General features: G+C 38.7%; 1 protein-coding gene across 8 annotated transcripts in view; it reads left to right on the forward strand.

Moving 5' to 3' along the window:
- Window positions 1–16,109, forward strand: part of CDK14 (cyclin dependent kinase 14) — a 448,028-nt gene that overhangs the window by 298,953 nt on the left and 132,966 nt on the right. For 6 of the 8 annotated variants that reach the window (XM_054640757.2, XM_077174743.1, XM_077174750.1 and 3 more), the window contains one exon: window positions 11,140–15,416. The exons of the other annotated variants lie outside the window; for them this stretch is intronic. The gene's annotated coding sequence lies outside the window, so the exon portion shown is untranslated. Of the gene's footprint in view, window positions 1–11,139; window positions 15,417–16,109 lie in introns of those variants that run through there. 8 annotated transcript variants of the gene reach the window in all.

Raw genomic sequence — 16,109 nt, forward strand, 5'->3', positions numbered from 1 at the left:
TGAGCTGCTTTGTGATCTCCTTATGTACTAGATGGAATATCCTCATTGCTGTAGTGATGCTCTGTAGAGGTGCTAATTCTGGAACATTTTTTCCACTTAATGCCACAGAGACTGCACTGGGGAAATATTTCTGTTTCAGTGCTCCATATGGTTTTGTATGTAAAAATGGAACTGGCAGGGAAGAAAGCAGCTGGCCTGAAGCTGCCAGTAACTATTTCTAATGTCACAGATTTTCAGCAGAAATCCCAAGTGGGACCTGTTTAGGTGAAAGGACTGCATAGCACAGTATTCAGCAAGTATCAGCACACCCTCTAGGGAATGGGCATGAAGACAAGCAATATCTCATAAAGACACCATTGCATTTCCTAAACTGGGATTTTTTTCTCTTCTGTTCCATTCTAGTCTCAAGAACTCTTAGGTTGGGTAACAACTGAGGCTTGAAAATGTCCACTGCAGAGACTTCCTGATATCTCTGTCAATAAATACCTTTGTATGGCATTCATGGTATGGGTGGACACACAGATTAAGAGCTTAGGACATAATCATATTTGGAAATGTATTCCAAAATTTAAATACATCTATTACTTAAACTTGCCGTTAATATAATATACTATACTACAATAATGGGAAAGATCCTTCTGCTTCAGCATGTGAAGTCTGCTTTCTGCCTAATTTATATGTGCTCAAGTGTTGCAGTGCTGTCCTAGAAAAATGTATTTTAATTGACATGACCACTTTGCCATGATGCTCATCTCTCAAAAGTCACAGCAGCAAACAGAATGCATAACCAGATGGTGTTTAACTAGAAGGATCTTTACTATCCCCAATGCAGCTGCAATAATATCTGTTCTGTCAAGCTAAAAATAAAGGCATTCATAACTCCACATTCCAGGTTAAAAATCCTTTGCTGGTTTGAAAAGTACTTTCTAGGAAGAACACAAATGGAAATAAAAATGCAGGTGAGAAATGGATCTTTTTGTCCTTTTGTTTACCTATCCCTCTTTTTTTTTCTTCCTTCTGCACCTGAACACTCACCCTGTCTTCTCAAAAAAAAAAAAAAAAAGAAAAGATGTAACTTAATTCCAAGCTGCCTGTAGGTACTTGCAGGCTACTAGAATGATTGTGGTAGTGATAAACATTTGCACATTGTTCTCTTAATGCTTAGCATTTATCTGTGGGGTCTGAGGTAGTTTATAGTGTTGTGATCCCTTGCAGAGGCATTTTTAAATTCCAAGGAATCTTTGTTAGAGCAAAATGGTCCACACCCATCTCTAGATTATCCCACATCTACTCTGCACTGATTAAACCAGCAGCATTAAATTTGCTCCAAGACTACTTAGCTTTCAAGAAGCAACTTGAATAATAATATTAACAATCACATATATACAAAATGCCCTGTTTTGAAGTACCTGCAGATACTTTATTTTTTCAATGAGGCAGGGTTTAATTTTTGGGAGGAGGTAAATGCTAATGAGTCATCTGGCAAGTATTTCATCTTTCACGTGTCATTTTGTCCAGCAGACTTTGCTTTGGGGATAAAAGCATTTTCCATGGCAGGGAAAAGCAAGAATAAATTTCTGATTAAGTTCTCTGAAGAGATGCACATCTTGTTATGTTAGATGAGGAGGAGTGGAAGGAGATGGTCAAACACATCATCTAATTTGGGTTCTGAGTTGGTCAGCTGTTGTGTTGCAGATAATATAAATAAATAAATAAATAAATAAATAGGCTTAAGTTTGAGCTGATAAATGGCACTGTTAAGAGCAGCTACCATCATTCCTGACACTGGCAGTCAATAACTTTCATTTGTGGCATTTGGAGGGCACAGTTGATCTGCTGTCCCTGAACTCTAGGGTTATATTCTTCCTTCAAAGCCAGATAGTGACCTATAAAGAATCAGATGCTTTTCTATCCTGTCTGAATTCTCTGAATTCTGGTTAAATATGACTTGGAGCTTCACAAACTGTTAAACATCTCCTTGATATGTTGGCAGGCCAACATATTTTTGCTGCTAAAAAAAATAAAACCAACCAAAAAAAATCAAAGAACTTCCAGTCAGAGGCATGGGCTCTCAGCCATCTCTTGTTTGCTGCTCCCTTGAAACATGTACCGGAGATTATCCTTATTAGGCCATCTTACGGGTATTCCCAGAGCTTTTGAGTATGGTTTTCTTCCTTTTTAATTAGTAGGTCATTATGTGACAACTTCTGTCTGCTCCTCTAAGTGCCTGGCTAAGGCAGATTTCACAGTGTTTCCAGATACCTGAAAATAATTAGTCATTTGTGAGTTGGGAGGTGGCTTCAGATTTTAGAATGAAGCTTTGTTCTTGTAATGCACTGGGGAATGCTGCTGATTAAAAGTAAGGATGTTATTCCATCATTTTGTCTTTGCAAACCAGAACAGTGTGATAAATTTCTGTCTAGCTCTATCCAGGCAGTTCCTTCTTGCTCCCTCACCAGTTTTCAATCCCATTAGCTGTGATGAAGCTAGTTGGAAGTTTGGCATTAACTGGTTCACTTCATTATGAAGTTCCACATAAAAATGTCACTTTTGATACCTTTAGTGATACAGTGTACAGAGTTCTACGGAAAATTTTACAATATGAGTGACAGGGGCACAAGTGGCAGGGCAGGAACAAGGAAATAGGTTTGCAGCAGTGGGAATTTCCTAAGCTGGTTCTGCCACAAAGGTGAGACATGGTAGAAGGGTACCACAGCTAAGCTTACTCACACCCAGCTGCTTGTAGTTGAATCTCCCATCCCTTGACTGTTTAGCTCTGCAAGAGAGTTTAGCAATGAGCAAATCTCTCAGCAGCCTCTGGAGCTCCTTTTCTCCAGAGATGGCTTCAAACCAGTAATAAACCTGTTAACCAGGGCATTAATGCCTTTATATCATTTTCCAACAGGTATTTCCTCTCTCAGTTCTGTTACATACAACTGTAACAGATAAGCTTTTCTTTCTTTTCTTTTCTTTTTTTTTTTTGGTTTCAGATAGTTTAATTAAGGTGTCTACAAATTTTGTTCAGGCATAGCATTTACTTATCCGTTTCAGAGATGAGAGCTGGTGCTACCACTGAGATAAGGATCTCATTGTGTCAAACACTGGCAAAAATTGTAGGTTTAGGTTCTCTCATTATAGATCCAGCAAGACAGCATTTCTCCAATTCACATTCAGTCAATTCCTCTTTGGAAGATTTTTTTGCAAGTTATCAGGGTGAGAAGCATAGCAACCTAGACACATCACGTTAATCAGATAGAAAAAGGTTGGAGGAAGTTGTAGGGATTTGGATGTTTGTCAGGTTTGAGAAGTATATTCTTGCAAACAACTAGCACTAATATTTTTCTATTCTTGATGTGTACCAAAACCCTCAATTTGTGTTTTTGTTTTTAGTAAGGTTTCTATGGCTTTGCATGCAAACTATATTAAGCTCAATAACACTGCTATTTTTGTAATACCTTCATCTGAAGTACTAGTTTTCCCAGAGCTCACTCACAGAGGGCTGTGCTTTATTCTCAAAAACTAGAAGACATGTAGTAGATTCAGTCCTGGCCACTTTTCATGTGAAGCCTTATTCAAATGGTAATTGTGAAGGGCTTTGTGGACTTTGTTCTCAACTCAAAGAAAAAGCTTCAGCTGTGGGCAGATAGGGTAAGAAAGATTTTTTTTTTCTGAAAGACTTGTAGAAAACTAATTTAGAAGTTACCACAGCCACTCAAAAGTTAAAAGTATACCTACAAATCAGCTGTGAAACCAAGCACATTATCAAATAACTTTGGAAATTAATACTGTGAATAAAATATATTACAGTAAAGATCAGGCTTGTATTCCTTTTTTTGTCCTCACAAGACACACTATGAAGGAATTCATGTTAATATTTTGTAGAGACCTGTGTGCAAAGTATGCATGGTTGGTTTGCAATTATTGATATGCATATATGCTACTTAGCAGCTGGTGTGTAATTTAAGGGTAAGTCTTGGCTCTTCAGAATCAACCTCCCACACTGGACTATTGGGTGCACATTCACCAAGTCAGGTGTTGCAGGACTTTCATTCTGAACTCATACTGTGCATAAAGGTACAATTTGGAAAACTCGCAGTAAAAACTCACATTTTTGATAAATTTAACTATACTTACATAATTTGAAATATTAGTGGCTCCAGCTAAAACAGGGCACTAATTTTGGAGACACTAAACCCAGAGGCTGGGACATAAACCAGGGCCCTTGTTACAAAAAGGGTTGCAGTGGGATGAAATGACTTGCCTACAGTCACATTCAGCAGCAAAGCCAAAATCTTGGTTTCTGTTTTCCAGCCCCATATCCACAGTGCCACAGACATCTCACCTTTCAAAGATTATGTTACTTATTCAAAGTATGCTCATAAAATAATTTAGTTTATAATTGTATTACTATTCTGGTTTTTTATTTTCTTACTAGCCTACAGTCCTTGTCTAGCACTCTCTTCTTTTAGGGTCATCTCTTTGCACCCACCCTGAAATTGCAGTCAACTCCCACACACAAATCTATTTAGAGTTGCAGGGCTCTGCTTAGAGGCAAAGTCAATCTGTGAAAAATTCTTTGTGGAGAGAGGAATTAGTAACACAGCAATATGTCCATAAGGATCTGTGTTATGATTTATATGTTAGAACTGTGAAAAATATACAGCAAATGGCATCACTTTAGATAGAGTCTGGGAAATCCCTTGTGTATTAGCATACCAGTGCAGTAACTAAGACACAAGAGAAGAAAACAGAAGTTAACCAGTTAATCCTGTGGTACTTATTTGTCAAATATGGTTTACTGCTAAGTACTCATGGCACTTATAATGTGTAAGTATCCTGTACAGTGCTGCATCTGTGAAAGAGTAGTAGCCAACAATTGCCGAGATGATCTAGAGGTGTCATTTAAACATTAAATGATATTAAATAGCCAAAGAAATATTAAATTAATTGGAGAAGATGTGGCCTGTGTGAGGGGAGAAAGGTGAGGATATTCTCTGTATTGAGTTATTCCCCATCCTATGAACAAGACTGGAAGTCACATTTATAGTGTCTTTTGCAAAGGAGATTACACCTCGTATTTTGGCCACACACATGACTTGCACATATTTTGCTACAGCTTCTTTCCTTCTTTAGCTACAGGGGTGAAGGATCCTGAGTTGACACTATAAACTGACCTTGTCAACATGGACTTTGACAGAAACTGAAATTAAACTGCAATAATTCAGCCTTATTCGGCTCCTGAAAGTTGCTTTGTAGACAAATAACAGGGAAGAAGATACTTTGCTTCAGTGCTGTTTCAGGAGTGATGCAAATTCACTATGTTCCTGTGTGTTACAAGGCTTCTGAGTTCAGGAATCACTAACCAGCCTATAGTTGAAATTATTTCCTTCAAACCCTTCTCAGTTTGTCAAAAATCCTAGTTTTTCTACTGTGTGTCTTTTTCTTCTTCTTCTACTTTTTTTTTTTTTCCCTGAATAAATTTTTAATAGCAGCCGTAAGTCTTGCCTCTCCTGTGTATTTTGGGGCATGGATAACTAGATAAAACTAAAGCCCAGCAGAAAGCAATTTAAGAAACCTTATATTTAGCCTTAGTGAATAGTATTCCTCAGGAAACCACAAACAAGGTACAGTCCACCAAAGAAAAGCTTCCAACAAAGCTAGGCTGTATACTGAGATAATCTTTGAACTAGCACCTCTGAAGATACACAGAGCAACTTTACAGGCATCAATCTACTGAGCCTTGTCCATAGGGTAATTCTGAGCCTGAGCTAACAACACTGCAGATCATTTATTTTTCATATATAAGAACAAATGCATTTCTTTTAAATTTCACAGAAGTAAAACTTCCCTGTGAAGGAAGGCACACTATATAGTGTGACAATTACATATTTTAAAGCATATATTTATAGAAATGCCTTTATATGCCCATCCTTTCTACACACATTCAGACTCATACATACACAATTTTTGTATGTTTGCATTTGTGCACATATATCATAGACATAGATAAAAAATAAAACATGTATGCATGTATATATGTGCATATATATTTGAAGGGGAAAAAGGATTTATGGCAGCTGGCCAGATTTAATTTGTCTGCTTGTATTTAACACTTAAGGGCTTATATACTCAGTTTGCTCAAAAGTGAAGAAGTACTCCTTGCTTATGCCTCAAATCAGAAATGCATGAAGTGCAGCTGCAGAGATAATACATTCTCCCCAAAGGCTTTGGCTGAGCAAATTAGGTGTCAATGGGGTGCCTGCGCAGGCAGTACTCTCTCTAATTAGTCTCTTGAGCCTAGTTGGTGGCAGGTATAAGATGATCTAATCAATTGGTCTGTGTCTGATGGTACGTGTAAAAATCCTAGCAGGCAGAGCTGTCTCCCACAGGTCACTCACCTGCACAGCAGGAACGCTCATTTTCATTTTTCATCTCTTCCATCACATGATGCTGACAGTTGGTTTTAAGGAAATTGAATCCAAAAAATATCTAGTTCATAGGGCATGTAGGTCAAAATAAAGTTGCATTATGGGTACTGGTGATCCAATTAATTAATATTTATAGCAACAAGTTGCACGTAGATATTATCTGAGTGCAAATAGTATTGCTAATGTTTGGTTGGCTTTTTAAAATGATTTCTCTAACAAAGGCAGGAATAAAAGGTGTGGGGAAAATCACCTGTTAAGACTGTACTTTTTTTTGTCAGAGAGGATGAACAGTATCTGTGGTGTCTGCATGTGTGGTGGAGGGAGAAGCAGAAAGAGTATTATTGTTGATGATCTTAAATACCTCCATGTTTCAGCTCATAAAGAATACAGTATCTCCAGTTGTCAGCTCACATTTTTATTTTAAAACTGGAATACTCTTATAATACTGCTGCATCAGCTGCCACATAAATAGACCTGCACTCTGAGTGTGCTTTGCATGCTAAAGACTCTGCGGGAGCACAGCTCCACCCGATGTGATAATTTATACAGAAATTAAAAGTACCTAGAGGAGGATGCTGATGCTGCCAAAAGGAACATGTATTGAACTGGTATTTTTACAGGACAGGACATTCTTTCACTAATTAAAATAAAGAAAAATATTTGGGATTTAATCACCTTCCTCTGCCTCATGTCTTGAGAGTATGATTAATGTTTAAATTACAGGCTTTGGTATGCTTTTCTAGAACCACTGTAACATCAACAGCTACTGCATTCTGAAGTTGGCATCTGCTGTTTTTAAGGTGGATTAACACTCTATCCTGTTTGGGGTCTGGGACAAACAGAATGTATGCAGCATAAGTTTCCTCTAGGTAACCAACATAGAAATGAGTCACTTCATGTAGATCACTTAATATTTCAAGTACATCATGAACTTACTTGTAGACAGCTATTAGATTTAGTAGAGTTGTCATGAAAACCAGAAGTACCCAGATCTGTGGTGAAAAAAGTTCATTTTTAAGGCAGTCTTCAGGGTTTGTTGTTGCTTGTTTGTTTGGGGTTTGTTGTTTTGGTTTGATTTTTAAGGAGATATGAAAGAACCCTACTTTGCTCTTGGGAAATTACAAGTTGTAAATATTCCATTTAACAATTTACAATTTTATAAGCAAAGCTGTGACCAGAGGCCAAAGCTGCCAAGTCACCAGGCAAAACTTTGATTTGTATGATGAAGGAAATGTATAAATTCTAAGCAAGGATTTTTCTAAAACATATCTTTAAAAATGCAAACATGGAATACAAAGCCATCTGGGAACTGAATGGCTACACTGTGTAGAGGGCCCTGCCTTGGGTCTTTGTTGTGTGAACAACTGATGTTTCATTTCAAGAGCCACTCTGAAGAAACAATGTTTTTTTTAAATAAAAAGTTTGGTTCACAACAGACTAAAATTTTCTGGGTTTTTTATTGTAGATTTTCTGCTGTGGATAAAGACATGCTCTCCTCTTTCTACAGTTTAGGAGAGTTGTCTGTTTGATGTCTCATCTTAAACAAAATTAAATGTGAAGAATAAGTGCACAATGATTAGAGCACTCCTCTGACAAGTGGCATATCTGTGTTCAGCATAAGAGAAAGCTGGCACTCCACCACAGCTCTCTGAGGCAGGGGAAGGGACTTCACCTGTTGACTCCACTTTTGAATTGACAATACACATTCAGAGAATTACGGATTCAGATGCAAACATCATCTGTTCCTAACCACCACACTTGTTGTGTCATGTAAGGATTTCATACTCAGGAGAAACACCTCAGCAGGCAGAGCTGAGGATTCAGAACACCCTGTGCATTCTGGCACAGCTGTGAGCAGGGGGTCTGTCATGCAGGCTGCCTTCCCAAACCAGGCCGGTTGCACATTTCAACACTGCAGACAGACTGAGACCACCATACTGTTCCCTGGTTCCAGTTGTGTTGCACATTTCAACACTGCAGACAGACTGAGACCACCATACTGTTCCCTGGTTCCAGTTGTACTGTGTCTTCTAGCTTTCCCCAGCCAGAACCATTAGTGAAATGTGGCATCAAATCATGTTCTTTTCCAGTGATCTAATCTAAATCTGGAGCCTGTGCAGAAGGTGGAGGGTGGTGTTGCCCACCATACACAGTCTCTAAGCTTCACAAGAAACTAGTTACAGCCCTGCCATGGCAGGATCCAGCAAAGCTGGAGCTGGTAGAGTTGTGATCTTATAACTGTGATCTGACTTATACTGAGCCAGAGCAGGAAAGCAGTAACTCTTGCTACTCTTTCTTAGTTTTCAGTGTTCTGCCTGCAGTGTGCATTGGTGCTGGCAGTAGTCCAGTGTGCAAAGATGGTTTTTTTCCCCATATGTTATATGGTAGCTGCTCTCAGTTTATTCATTTCTAAAGAATCTCTTAATGTTCTAGGGCTTGATTCTGGAAGTGCTAAGCTTCTGATGAAGGTATTCCCCATTCCAAAAGCTCAGGCCCTGCCCTGGAGAATGTGTCATCAGCTTTGCCTACAAAGCCAAACTTGAAACCAGACAATGTAGTGTTGTTACTGGGAAATTGTAGCATAATCCTAGGAGAAGTGTGATACTTACCTCATTTAGATACTGTCCTGAGGTCCAGTGATAGAAAGGAAAAGTTCTCTGTAATTAAACTGCAGTTATTCTCAAATGAGCAATGACCCTCTGAGCAATTAGATAACTACTAGAAAAACATGCATCCAGAGACTTTGCTATCCTCATAATTTTATTACCTGTCTCAGACGTCCCTGCTGCTTATGCCAGTCTCTGGAACTCCACTAATTTGGGCTTAGCTTGAAATTAGGCCAGCTATTCTGGATCTGGGCAGATGCAGATTCCAACTTGCAAGCCTGCTTTCCACAAATGGAGTGTGGGTGGCAGTGGGGGCAAATGCAACCTCAGTATTGGAAGGAGCTTTGGGAGTTTAGTTGCTTCTTTCCAAGAAGGAGGTCCTAAAAAGGATACCCCTGAAAAGTGCTCATGAAGGAAGGGAAATCTGAAATTTGGGGAATATTATCACTGGTGTTTCATCACTGAGCAGTTGTGAATCTCTGCACGTTCCAAATATTGCTTTCCTTTTTAAGCTTTTGAAGGTAAGCTAAATGCATCAGCTCAAATGTATTCTTTGAAACAAGATTTATTGGCATTTCAGCCAAGCTTCTAGACATTGGGGAAAGTGGGACTTTCATGTGGAATAGACAGTCCACACAAGCTCCAGACACATTTAGAAAACAACCCAAGAAGGACTCTAGAGGTGGTAGACCAAGCTGCAAGAGGGCCCAAGATGCTTAAGAAAAGACTTCCATTAATCCAATTCAGGTATCCTGGTTCTTAAAGAATAGAAGAGCTCTCAAGAATCATGACAGGAACCCTGGAAATTACAGAAGTTAAGATATTGCATAGACATTGGGGTGTTTTGTTGAAAGCCACAATTAAAGTGCTATGCTTGAAACTGCAGTTCAAAACCAATGTCTTGTTTTTCTGCTGCTTTTGAAATGAGGACTAGACTAGATTCACTGGCACCTGCATCCAGTTTGATTTAAATAGTTTTAGGACATGCTAATACAAACCAGTTCCATGCTCAATGAATATTTCAGCATTCTTTTTTTTAAGGACTGAAATTCCTTCACATCTGACTGTCTTCCTTCAACAGCATTTAAAAAATGTATCAGCTCTGTAGTTCTAGTCTTGGAGAACTTAACAAATATATTTTCAGAATTTCTCAAAAAGTCTCACTTTATTACTTGACATAAAATTCTACGTGGGGATTTATTAAGAGTTAAATATGTTAATTATAAAATCCTTTCAGTGGCTTCAGTTCATACAGTTCATCTAGCCTTCATTCAGCCTTGTGGCTCTTCTTGCAGTTATTGGATACTTTGTTTTCCTGTCCCACATTCTCAGCCTGCCTCCTGTTCTGTGTAAACCTCAGAAACATCAGGATACCTTTGTGCAAATGCAGCTATTGCTTTGAGCTTCATCAGTAGAGTGAAAGACAACATAAGTGAAGCTATTGATGGCGTTTATTTTTATATTTGAAAGGAGAGTTTGCAATTATCTGCCTGGATAATAGAAATACACTGAAATAAAGGTAAATGCATTTAGACACAGCACATCAAGCTCCATAACCTGGGTATATTTGCAGAAATGTTTCTGATTTGCTTCAGGGTGCCCCAAACAACTCTCAGAAAGGAAAACTGAGGAGACCTTTTCAAAAACTAGTTACAAGCATTGTTATGGAGGAGATCACTAGGGAGAAAGCGGGCAAAAAAAGAAAGGGGCAAAAAAATCTTGTAAGCTCCTGAAGCACTGCCAGCATTTTTAGCAACCTTCCTTTGCATTCAGGGGGTGTGACCACCTTTAGAAGAGATGACTGGTTACAGCTGTCTATAATTTTCCATGGAGAATGTCAGTGCTAATGGTACCAGTGAAGATTAGCTCTTGGGGCACAGACACATGAATATGGATTAATATATCTCACTTAGGTGACCACCCTGAAAACACTGGTATTTTAAGTTCCTTTTCCTGAGGTACCAGTTCTAAACATGCTTTGGAAGTCTGCCCTTCACTCTGAGCTGGCATCTTCATAACTGGCTTTGGCCTAACCTATATTTTACCAAGTGAAAAACAAAATGCAATTCATGAGGCTTATTATAATTTATATTGTTTCCTTACAGGATTAAATTTACCAGGTTGGAGGAGGGAAACAAAAACCTAATGAGGAGGCCGACACCAGGAAGGAACCACGGCCTGTTTCCTTTCTGTCTCTATGGTGGATTTCATTCAAAAGAAAATTGAAGCTGGCAAGACCCTGTTTTTCCCTGCAATTTATTTAAAACCTTGCACGCATTTGGATACCTTGTGATTTCAGAGAACTATGTGAAGATTAAGCTTTTGCTTACTGATACATGGCATGTACTCTTTCAGTCTTTTGTGTTTGATTTTGTTTGATTTTCCACTGCAGCGCTGCATCTTTGTAAGGATTTTTATGCTTTCACCAGCAATGTCTTAAATACTTTCAGACAACACATTTGGTGTTCACACTTCTTCAGTAACAACTGTACAAAAAGAGCCAACAGTGGCATAAAAGACTGTGTGTTTTCTTTGAGGGTTGTGCATAGTTTGCAACCAATGGGAAGACTATTTCTTCCCAGGGCAAGCCCAACTTGTCCGATCAGCTGACAATTACAACACTTGCCACTCTTCCTCAAGTGTTGTTGGGTTATTTCTTTTTTCATTATCCCCTCAGACCATTCATATCCATTTAAAAACATGGCAATAATTGCATGTTTACTTAAGTACTCTAAATTTGGTTACTCTGCTTAGGCTATGTAGCATGCCAGTTTTCAAAATAGGCCTGTGAGAAAGACAAAGCAAAACTTATGAGATGTATGCAGCTGACAGATACACAGTGAGTTCCTTATGATTTTATTCTCTTCAAGAATATATCTTTCTTTTTTTATGGGTCTTGGCTAACATCTCTATGTTTTTCGTCACACTAGTTACTTTTTGGAATAGTTTCTTGAAAACAGAGATGATGAAACTGTTCTGTTTAATTCAAGGCAGATACTGAGGTACAGAAAAACTTCCTTTGAACGAGCCATTAAACCTAGCTGTGTTACTTTGCCATGTACAAAGCAAGGTGGAGAATTCTCCTCATCCCAGACTGTTTGCTGTTCCACACCAAAGCACCTTTTGAGTTATTTTCCATAGGTATTCTGAGGTGATTGGAAGGCACTACATGATCCTTAGTCTTTAGATAGCTTTTCTGAATTAATCATTCAAATGCAAACTTTGCAAGAAACTAAGTTGTGTGTGTGATTTTAGAAAAGGAAGCCCCTGCTACATTTTGGCTGGGGAGAGCATTGTGTTCAGGGGTGTGGGAAAAACTGCCCTGTTTACAACTTTGCATTCAGAGAGGGCAAGGTATGGTGCAAAAATCACTGTTGAGTTATAGTCCTGCTTGGACAGAAGCACTTGCTAGGCAATATTATTCTACACACAATTTTGACATCCTTTGCTTGCTGGATGCATTGAATTACATTTTAAGGAAGTGTGGTAATGCTTTGGGTTAGCTTTCAGTGTTTAAAAAGGAGGGGGAAAGGATTTGTGCTACTGCCATCTTATTAAACTCCAGCAGTGTTTAATAAGAAAAAGACACCAAATAAGGCAAATCCTTGAATGCACAAGCAGCTACAAAAGGTCTCTTAATGAACTAGGACAGGAGTCTACACTTTCAAAGAACTGAACCGTGGAAATATTCTCAATATTTGCACAGCCATTAAAAGACAATTTTCCCCACTGACATCTCTGTTTCAGGATCTGCTAAAAGCCATCTGAAAGCCACTTTCAGTCACAATCATATTTAGAACTTACTACAGTTCTTCCCCTGTGTTTATAGGGGGAAAAGTGACCACTGAACTTTTGAATTTATCACACACTGAAACTGCCTTAGACGTGGTTTGTTTGGGTTTCATGTTTCCTTTTTTTTGTAAGAGAAAAGTCTTTTATACATTATCTTTGCTACTTAAATTGTGTGCAGTTTGATGATTAAAATTAGCTATTTTTAGAAAAAAAAACTTGCTGCAAAATCTGAAGAATTTTTGAAAACATAACAAAGATTTTGATTAGGAATATAAGGGTAGTTTCCATAGATGCTTCTACTTGACAGCTTAAATTTGAAGGCAAGCAATTACACTGCTCGACTAACCATCTGAAGATTTAATATAGAGCAATTCCCCAATTGTTCCCACAAGCCTAGCACATTACTCTCCATAGTGACTCATGTACAGTGTTTGCTTAAGGTATGTGTGTGTGCGTATGTGTGTGAACACATGTGCACGTGAGATTATCCTCTCTGCCCCATTCCCACTTCTAAGCAACCACTGAAATAAAGTTGATCCAAAAGTCTTCAAACTCAATTAACTGCCAGAATGAAAGTTCATAAACACCTAGGTTTCTAAATAGCAACTTAATCTTCAGCAGTAATGAAGTTATCTCTCACTCCTTAATGATCAGTTATCTACTGATCATTAAGGAGTGACCAGGGTCTCTTACTTCTGCACCCACTTTCTGGGTACCCCCACTGCCTGTGGTGGCTTGGTTTTGCTGCTCTCCCATGGAGGCTCTGGGCCCTGGGGATGGTCTACTGGCATGAAGGCAACCTAGGCTCAACAGGATGGCGCTTTTCACATGAGCACTGCAAATTAATCTTCTGTAACATCAAATCTTTTGGGAAATATCAAGGGTTTCTTTGAGATAGTAGAATCTCCTTTGCCCAGGAAACTAACAGTTGACATTACAACCTTATTTCACTCCTCCCTTCCAGCAGAGCCCTTACCTCCACAGTTAGCCTGACACTGATCAGACAGCTGCCCACCCAGACAGCTGCCCACCTGTCCAGCTGTTTTCACCACTGCTCTTCTCATTGTTCAGAATGGACTGTTTAAACCCCATCAATGCTCTTGAGACAGCTTCAGCAAAGATCAATAGTGTTACTCTCTTTTTCACTCATCCTTCTGAAATCAGTTTCCCAAAGAATCTTCAAAGACACAAGAAGAAGCCCAGCCTTCCAGATGTGGGTGCCTGGAACATGATGTTTCACATCGTCAATGATGTCACGTTGTTGAAGTCAAAAGTTGGCTTCAGTGACCAATAGTTTTTGGGGTACAGTCCTAGAGAAACTGTGGGATTTGCTCAGAGTGAGTAGCCAGCAACAGCTTAACTTGCATTTTCCTACCACTTGGCTGAGATCCAGTAGATCTGTCCTGGTGATACTTGAGAGGATGAGGCTTTGCTGCAAGATGGGAGAGCAGCGACAGGGCAGCAGGTATAGCAGGCAGATAAAAGTGGGAGGGCATGTTCTAGCTCTCTATGGAATCTAATATTAAGTGAATGGGGAAGGGAAGATGGTGATAGATATGGTCTGCATGATAAAGACAGTCCTTACAAATTCAAGTTCACAGAACCTAAATTTACAAGTCAACCAGCTGGAGATTGCTCAGTCTTCTCTCATGCTGGGTTCAGTTCAACTCGAATCCACACCTAGCAGGCATCACCCCAGACAGGACTCCAATAGTTCTGACATTACATTACTGTATGGGGTCCTACATCAGTTGGGTCCTTTTAATTCTCGCTCTTACTTTTAATCAGAACCATGGCTTAGGATAAGTCATCAGTACAACAGTGAAAATTCAATCTGCAGTAGACAGAGGCACAGGGGATTTTGCTTTCTCTTTGCTGCATAGGGGTTCTGTACTTCAGACTCCTGGGAAGGGAAGGTAAGATAAATAAATATATGCCCTGTGGGTTGGTGGGTTATGTATACCCCGTGTCAGTGCACACAAGCAAATGTGTAGTCAATGCTCAATATATGAATACACAAAAAGATGAATATACAAAATATTCATCTGTGAACATTACTGGGTTTGTAATCTTTGTTATATAAAAGGTTTAGGCTGTACAGACTAAGGAGCAAAATGCAGATACCCCCTATAAAACAGAAGTAGGTTGCATTACTGAGCATAACAATACTTTCCCCTACCAGCATTTAGGTGGAGTGACTGTACGTTACTGCCTTGCATTTTTCACATAAGCAAAAAATGTAAAAGTAAAGGATGCACTAATAATTCCCATCCCCCAAAATGCATTTCCATGGTGCTGCATACAAAATTCCTGCTTGCCAGCTGCCAGGCGGATTTTTGTATGGTGCACTAAGAGGTATTCTTTTTTTAACAAATAGAAAAGGGGAGGGCTGGTACATGAAAACAATGTTAATGTAATTAAATATATATATACTTCAGAAGAACAGCATCGTAAACAGTACAGTAAAATAAATGTCGCATTATTTGTTACACCTTGTAATTTGTCTGTATTATGAAAGATGTAATGGTTTGTCAGCCTGTAACTGTTGTTTTCTTGTAACATCATATTGAATAAAGTGTAGCAGAATCTCTCTTCTCCCTTGTATATGTGATCTAGACCTAACCCAAGGAATAAAGCCTTTTTTTCGTCTTTGTTCTCCAAAAACCAAACAAGGAAATGGTTGTAAACAAGAGATTTTTAAGGAATGAAAAGTACTTGGGAGCAGGCAGACACTAGACAGTAATATGTACAAAAGATTAGGCACTGATTCAGTCAAACATGAGCTTCATCGAAACTACAAGGCAGTGCTCACTACACAGGGCAAAATTCTTTGCATTTCTGTCTGTAATAGTACGTTAATGGTTTGGTGTCTCTTTCTGTTTTGTTATGTATGTGACAAGAGACTTCTTTACAGCACACTAGAATTTAACCAAAGTAGTAAAAAAGCCAGTATTCTGAAAAAAGAACAAAACGACAGGTCCGATTTAAATACATCATCGTATGGAAGATGAAGTCTGGCTTATTACAACTTCTCTTGAAATAGAAAACTGATAATTCTGGTAGAAAATCAGGCAAAACGTACAATATGCATTTTTCACAACTTTGATGTGAAGTGTGATTTATCCTTGTTCATACTTGATCATGTATTTCAATCAGTGAACGTATGCTGCCTTGGTTCTTTGTCTATTTGTGCATCATAGCATTAGATAAACAAGTCCTTGCTCACACTATATATTATCAATATGTGTGTTCAGTATTTTTTCCTCCTTTCCATTGCTTCTAG

The sequence above is a fragment of the Agelaius phoeniceus genome, chromosome 1 (genome assembly GCF_051311805.1).
Source record: "Agelaius phoeniceus isolate bAgePho1 chromosome 1, bAgePho1.hap1, whole genome shotgun sequence".
NCBI lineage: Eukaryota > Metazoa > Chordata > Aves > Passeriformes > Icteridae > Agelaius > Agelaius phoeniceus.